The sequence below is a fragment of the Heterodontus francisci genome, chromosome 34, assembly GCF_036365525.1.
Source record: "Heterodontus francisci isolate sHetFra1 chromosome 34, sHetFra1.hap1, whole genome shotgun sequence".
Lineage (NCBI taxonomy): Eukaryota > Metazoa > Chordata > Chondrichthyes > Heterodontiformes > Heterodontidae > Heterodontus > Heterodontus francisci.
This window is the reverse complement of record NC_090404.1, coordinates 36,507,353-36,514,936: the sequence shown is the minus strand read 5'-3', so window position 1 is coordinate 36,514,936 and position 7,584 is coordinate 36,507,353. Positions and strand designations below refer to the sequence as shown.

The 7,584-nt window shown below is 46.5% G+C and overlaps 1 non-coding gene across 1 annotated transcript; it reads left to right on the top strand.

The window, feature by feature from the left end:
• Nucleotides 1-7,032: 7,032 nt before the first annotated feature.
• Nucleotides 7,033-7,116, top strand: trnas-cga (transfer RNA serine (anticodon CGA)). Its single transcript has one exon. It is a non-coding gene; the product is annotated as a tRNA-Ser (tRNA).
• The last annotated feature ends 468 nt before the right edge of the window (nt 7,117-7,584 follow it).

Below are 7,584 nucleotides of genomic sequence, written 5' to 3'. Positions count from 1 at the left end.
CTGACATACGTTGTCCAGGCCTCGCTGCTGTATAGCAAGGTACTTAGGACACTGGCTTGATACACTCGGACCTTTGTGTTCTGTGTCAGTGCGCCATTTCCCCACACTCTCTTGGCCAGTCTGGACATAGCAGTGGAAGCCTTTCCCGTGCATTTGTTGATTTCTGCATCGAGAGATAGGTTACTGGTGATAGTTGAGACTAGGTAGCTGAACTCTTAAACTACTTCCGGAGAATGGTCGCCGATATTGATGGATGAAGCATTTCTGACTTCCTGTCCCATGATGTTCATTTTCTTGAGGCTGATTGTTCGGCCAAATTCGTTGTAGGCAGCCGCAAACCTGTCGATGAGACTCTGCAGACGCTCTTCAGTGTGAGATGTTAATGCAGCACTGTCAGCATAGAGGAGTTCCCTGATGAGGAATTTCCATACTTTGGTCTTCACTCTTAGACGGGAAAATTTAAACAACCTGCCACCTGATCTTGTGTGGAGGAAAATTCCTTCTACTGAAGACTTGAATGCATGTGAGAGCAGCAGGGAGAAGAAGATCCCAAACAGCGTGGGTGCGAGAACACAGTCCTGTTTCACGCCGCTCGGAATAGGTAAGGAGTCTGATGAGGTGCTGCTATACTGGATTGTGCCTTTCATATTGTCATGGAATGAGGTGATGATACTTAGTAGCTCTGGTGGACATCTGATCTTTTTTAGTAGTCTGAAGAGACCACGTCTGCTGACGAGGTCAAAGGCTTTGGTGAGATCAATGAAAGCAACGTAGAGCAGCATCTGTTTTTCACGGCCTTTCTCCTGCAGCTGACGAAGGGAGAACAGCATGTCAATGATCAATCTCTCTGCTCGAAAGCCACATTGTGCCTCAGGGTAGACATGCACGGCCAGCTTCTGGAGTCTGTTTAAAGCGACTCGAGCGAAGACTTCCCCACTATACTGAGCAGGGTGACTCCACGGTAGTTGTTGCAGTCACCACGGTCACCTTTGTTCTTATAGAGGGTGATGATATTGGCATCGTGCATGTCCTGTGGTACTGCTCCCTCGACCCAACACAGTCAAAGCAGTTCGTATAGTGCTGAGAGTATAGCAGGCTTAGCACTCTTGATTATTTCAGGGGTAATGCTGTCCTTCCCAGGGGCATTTCCGCTGGTTAGGGAATCAATGGCATCACTGAGTTCTGATTTTTTTTGCTGTACATCCAGCTCATCCATGAGTGGCAGAGACTGGGCTGCATTGAGGGCGGTCTGAGTGACAACATTTTCCCTGGAGTACAGTTCTCGGTAGTGCTCCACCCAGAGGTTCAATTGCTTGCGTTGGTCAGTAGTTGTGTCCCCTGATTTAGATTTGAGGGGGGCGAACTTCTTGATGGGTGGCCCAAAAGCTCTCTGAATACCATCATACATATCTCTGATTCTTCCGGTGTTGGAGGCCAGCTGAATATGGCTGCATAGGTGTTGCCAGTCGTCATTTGCGTTTCTGGCTGCTTTAAGTGTGACAGATGTTAGCTCGCTGGGGGCTTTCTTGAAGTTCAACAGTGCAATGCGCATAGCGGCTATGACAGAGTCCAGCTCTTCAAAGTGAGATTGAAACCAGTCTGCATTCTACTTCACACATTTACCATAGGTGATCATGGCTGACACATAGATGGCGTCTCTGATGTGGACCCACTTGGTCTCTGCATCCCCTGTGGGAGTGTTTTGAAGGGCTTTTTCAAGTTGAATTTAGAAATTTATGTAACAGCTGTGGATAAGAAATTCTGCTTGGAGTGATGCAGCATCTTTGGTTTGAGTCTAACCTTGCTGCACACCAGGGAATGGTCGGTATGAGCAATAAAGTGGATGAATTAATTGTGCAATTGGATGTAAACGGGTATGATATCGTTGGGATTACGGAGACATCGCTGCAGGCTGACCAGAGATGGGAAACGAACATCCAGGAGTAGTTGAAATAAAAACAAAAAATGCTGGAAATACTCAGCAGGTCTGGCAGCATCTGTGGAGAGAGAAGTTAACGTTTCAGGTCAGTGACCCTTCTTCAGAACCGGCAAATATTAGAAATGTAAAAGGTAATAAGCAAGTAAAGTATGGGTGCGGCAAGAGATAACAAGGAGAAGGTGGAAATAGGACAACGTCACAGAATTGCTGACCAGAAGGTCATGGAGCAAAGATATGTAAATGATTTGTTGAAAGACAAAGCATTCGGACAGAAAGGGTGTTAACGGACTGAAAATTGAACAGCTGCAAGTACAAACATGAAAAAAATAGTGGGTAAACAAATTGATCAAACTAATGTATGGTAGATGAAGTATAATGTGAATAAATGTGATGTTATCCACTTTGGTGGCAAAAGCAGGAAGGCAGATTATTATCTGAATGCCGAGAAAACTGAGAGAGGAGAATATCCAACGAGACCTGCATGTTCTCGTACGCCAGTCGCTAAACGTAAGCATGCAGGTGTGACAGGTGTTAAAAAAAAGGCAAACGTTATGTTGGCCTTCATTGCGATAGGATTCGAGTACAGGAGCAGGAATGTCTTGCTGCAATTATACAGGGCCTTGGTGAGGCCACACCTGGAATACTGTGTAGTTTTGGTCGCCTTATCTGAGGTAGGATGTTCTTGCTCTCGAGGGAGTGCAACGAAGGTGTACCAGACTGAATTTTGGGATGGCGAGACTGACGTATGAGAGATTGAATTGGTTAGGATTATATTCGCTGGAGTTCAGAAAGGTGAAGGGGTGGAGGCGGGGGGTGGGGTGGGGGCGGGTTGTTTGTGTGTGGGGGCGGGGAGGGGGATCTCATAGAAACCTATAAATTTCTAACAGGCCTTGACAGGGTAGATGCAGGAAGGATGTTCCCGATGGTGGGGGAGTCCAGAACCAGTGGTCATAGACTAAGGATACGGGGTAAACCATTGGTCAGTGACGCTCAGTTTGTGTTCACTCAGCTCCTGACCTCATTACAGCCTTGGTTCAAACATGGACAAAAGAACTGAACTCAAGAGGTGAGGTGAGAGTGACTGCCCTTGACATCAAGGCAGCAATTGACCGAGTATGGCATCAAGGAGCCCTAGCAAAACTGAGGTCAACGGAAATCAGGGGGAAGCCCTCTGCTGGCTGGAGACATACCTGGTGCAAAGGAAGATGGTTGTGGTTGTTGGAGGTCAATCATCTGAGCTCCAGGACATCACTGTAGGAGTTCCTCAGGGTAGTGTCCTAGACCCAACCATCTTCAACTGCTTTATCAATGGCCTTCCGTCAATCATAAGGTCAGAAGTGGGGATGTTCGCGGATGATTGCACAATGTTCAGCACCATTCGTGACTCCTCAGATACTGAAGCAGTCCGTGTAGAAATGCAGCAAGACCTGGATAATATCCAGGCTTGGGCTGATAAGTGGCAAGTAACATTCGCGCCACACAAGTGCCAGACAATGTCCATCTCCAAAAAGAGAGAATCTAACCATCTCCCCTTGACATTCAACAGCATTACCATCGCAGAATCCCCAACTATCAACATCCTAGGGGTTACCATTGACCAGAAACTGAACTGGAGTAGCCATATAAATACCATGGCTACAAGAGCAGGTCCGAGGCTAGGAATCCTGAGGCGAGTAACTCAGTTTCTGGCTCCCAAAAGCCTGCCCACCATCTACAAGGCATAAGTCAGGAGTGTGATGGAATACTCTCCACTTGCCTGGATGGGTGCAGCTCCAACAACACTCAAGAAGCTCGACACCATCCAGGACAAAGCAGCCCACTTTATTGGCACCCCATCTACAAACATTCACTCCATCCACCACCGACGCACAGTGGCAGCAGTGTGTACCACCTACAAGATGCTCTGCAGCAAGGCTCCTTCGACAGCACCTTCCAAACCCGCGAAGTCTACCAACTAGAAGGACAAGGGCAGCAAATACATGGGAACACCACCACCTGCAAGTTCCCCTCCAAGTCACACACCATCCTGACTTGGAACTATATCGCTGCTCCTTCACTGTCGCTAGGTCAAAATCCTTGAACTCCCTTCCTCACAGCACTGTGGGTATACCTACACCAAATGAACTGCAGCGGTTCAGGAAGGCAGCTCACCACCACCTTCTCAAGGGCAATTAGGGATGGGCAATAAATGCTGGCCTGGCCAGCGTCGCCCACATCCCATGAATGAATTTTAAAAAATTCAGGACTGAGATGAGGAGACGTTTCTTCACCCAGAGAGTGGTGAACCTGTGGAATTCGCTCCCACAGAAAGCAGTTGAGGTCAAAACATTGTATGTTTTCAAGCTCTTGAGCTCAAAGGGATCGATGGATATGGGGGAAAAGCGGAAACAGATTAGTGAGTTGTATGATCAGCCATGATCAGAATGAATGGCGGACCAGGCTCGAAGGGCCGAATGGCCTACTCCTGCTCCTATCTTCTATTCTTCTATTTTAAAAGGCAGATGGTTGTGTTGTTGGGCGTCAATCATCTCAGCTCCTGGACATAATTGCAGGAGTTCCTCAGGGTCTTGTCCTGGATCCAATCAACTTCAGATGCTTCATCAATGACCGTCCCTCCATCACAAGGTCAGACGTGGGGATGCTCGCTGATGATTGCACTATGGTTGGTCTCATTCTCGACTCCTCAGACACTGAAGCAGTCCATATGCAGCAAGGCCTGGACTACAGTCAAGCTTGGACTGATAAACGGCAAGTTACAGTCACACCTCACAATTGCTGGACAATTTTCATCCCCAACAAGAGAAATTCTAAACATCTCCCCTTGAAGTTCAACGGCATTATCATCGCTGAATCCTCCACCATCAACATCCTGGGGATTTGCCTTGCCCATCCCTAATTTCCCTTGAGAAGGTGGTGGTGAGCTGCCTTCTTGAACCGCTGCAGTCCATGTGGTGTCGGTGCACGGACAGTGCTGTTAGGGAGGGAGTTCCAGGATTTTGATCCAATATCAGTAAAGGAACGGTGATATATTTCCAAGTCAGGATGGTGTGTGGCTTGGAGGGGAACTTGCAGATAGTGATGTTCCCACTCATCTGCTGTCCTTACCCTTCCAGGTGGCAGAGGTCACGCATTTGCAAAGCGCTGTCGAATTGCAAAGTGCTGTTGAAGGAGTTGTGGTGAGTTGCTGCAGTGCATCTTGTAGATGATACACACTGCTGCCACTGTGCTTTGGTGGCAAAGGGAGTGAATGTTTGTGGTGGTGGATGGGCTGCCAATCAAGTGGGCTGCTTTGTCCCGGATGGAGTTGAGCTTCCTGAGTGCAGCTCCAATATCATTCAAGTAAGTGGAGAGTATTCCATCGCACTCCTGACTTGTGTCTTGTAGATGGCGGACAGGCTTTGGGGTGTCAGGTGTTGGGTTAATCGCTGCAGAATTCCCAGCCTCGGACCCGCTGTTGTAGACACAGTATGTATGTGGTTGATTCAGTTCTGTTTCTGGTCAATGGCATCCCCCAAAGTTGTTGATAGTCGGGGTTACAGCGATCATAATTCCATTGAACTGGGGTTCCATTCCCAATGCGGTCATAATTTGTGTTATATCGGTGACCAATGGTGCACCACAGGGATCGGTGCTGGGACCCTTGCTGTTTCTTATATCAGCAGAAAAGCTGCTCAGGTGAAAAGTCCAAAATAAAAGCATCACATGTTAGAAAGATTCAGCAGATCAGGCAGCTTTTGTTGAGAAATCCTCTTCACGAAAAAAGATCTTTCTCAAACAATTGTGTTAGACTATCGCAGCTGCTTCAGTGGGACTGTGAATGTATAATGGTGAATACTCTGTGTTGTGGTCACAGCAACTCCAAATCCAGATAGAGCTTGCTTTATGTCTTAAACCGGCTGCTGCACCAACTAATGGAATGCAGCAAATAACCAATCCTTACTTCTTGAAAATGAATTTCTTCTTGATGGAGAAAAAAAACTACTGTCTCCTTTTACAGTATTTCACTTACACATGCCTGTGCTTCACGCTCCAACATTCAACCCCGCCCCTTCTCTCAGATTATTCCTTCCACTATTAACACTGACTTGCTTCCATTTCATTTCACTGTGGCTTAGCTGACTGTAACATTCACTTTCACGGTCTTAAAGCCGTTAACGTTGCTCAGTTACCACCGCTGTTTCGAGGTTACACACGTTCCATTCACACCAATGTTCATTTGGTCCTTGAACTGAGTCTATACACTTAGGTCCGACCGCTCGGCAGACACATGCTACAAAAGCAGGGCTGGCCTTTGGAAGGCCAGCGGTGGGTTGTTGACAATATTTATTTGGGGAATCTTCTTTGCCAAGGGATGTGAATTAATGAACTGGGTTTTGTTTTCATGGCAGATGATGTTTTTCTCATGAAATGTGTTCTGTGATGAATTAATGGAGAAAGAAACTGGATCATACTACCTGAAGGGGTGGTAGCGGCAGGAACACTCACAACATTGAATAAGTATTTAGATGAGCACTTGAAACGCCAGAGCATACAAGGCTGCTTGCCAAGTGCTCGAAATGGGATCAGAATAGATGGGTGCTTGATCGCTGGCACAGATACGATGGGCCGAAGGGCCTATTCCTGTGCTGTATAGCTGTATAACTCTAAAGTTGATGAGGGTAGTGGTAATGTGATTGATGTTGTGGAGATGGAGTTTAAAAAGCATTTGGTGAAATACCACATAATCAACTTGTTAGAAAAATTAAAGTGATGGAATTAAAGGACCAGTGACAGCGCGGATACATAATTTTCTGAGGTCCATAAAACAGAGAATAGCGAGAAGAGAAGAGGACTGATTTCCAGGGTGATGGGGAAAAGCTGGATTGTCGGATTAAACTGACTGATCTTTCAAAGAGCCGGTGCAGGCTCAGCGGGTTGAGAGGCTTCCTTCTGTGCTGTAAACTACACTGATTCCATCATGTTAATTTTAACATCCACTGGGAGATGCAACTCAACTCAAGGCTCAAAGACAATGATTCCCCAGAATGTCTAATTTAAGCAATTGTCTAATGCATTGTACCAATGATTTAATTAGAAAAGCAAGCAGCAGCTGAGCTGTGATGGCCGAGTGGTTAAGGCGTTGGACTCGAAATCCAATGGGGAATTTCCCTGCGCAGATTCAAAGCCTGCTCACAGCGGCTTTGTGTCTTTTTTCTTGAGTTGACTGCTCACTTTGCTGGTTGGAAATGTTCAAATGTCTCAATATCAATCAGAGATCGTGGATTTGTCATAAACTGAACAAAAGGCAAAAAATGTGTGAGAAATAAACAAACAAATCAGCCTGTTGAAGGTGAAGAAATGGGAAAAGCAGCTAATATTGAAAGGCGTGGGTGAGCTTCACTGGTGTTCGAGTGGTGTGGGCTCAATGCATTCACTCTCGCGTTCTGGGTTTGATTCCTGGTCAGAAAGTAATCAGTCTTTTTTACTGTTATGACAACTCTCACAAACGGGACTGACATTAAAAAGAAACAGCAAATGGTTCGCAACTCGGCGGTCATAGAGTTATACAGCAGAAAAACAGGCCCTTCGGCCAACCGTGTCTGTGCCGGTCATAAAGAACCTAACTATTCTAATCCCATTTTTCAGCACTTGGCCTGTAGCCTTGT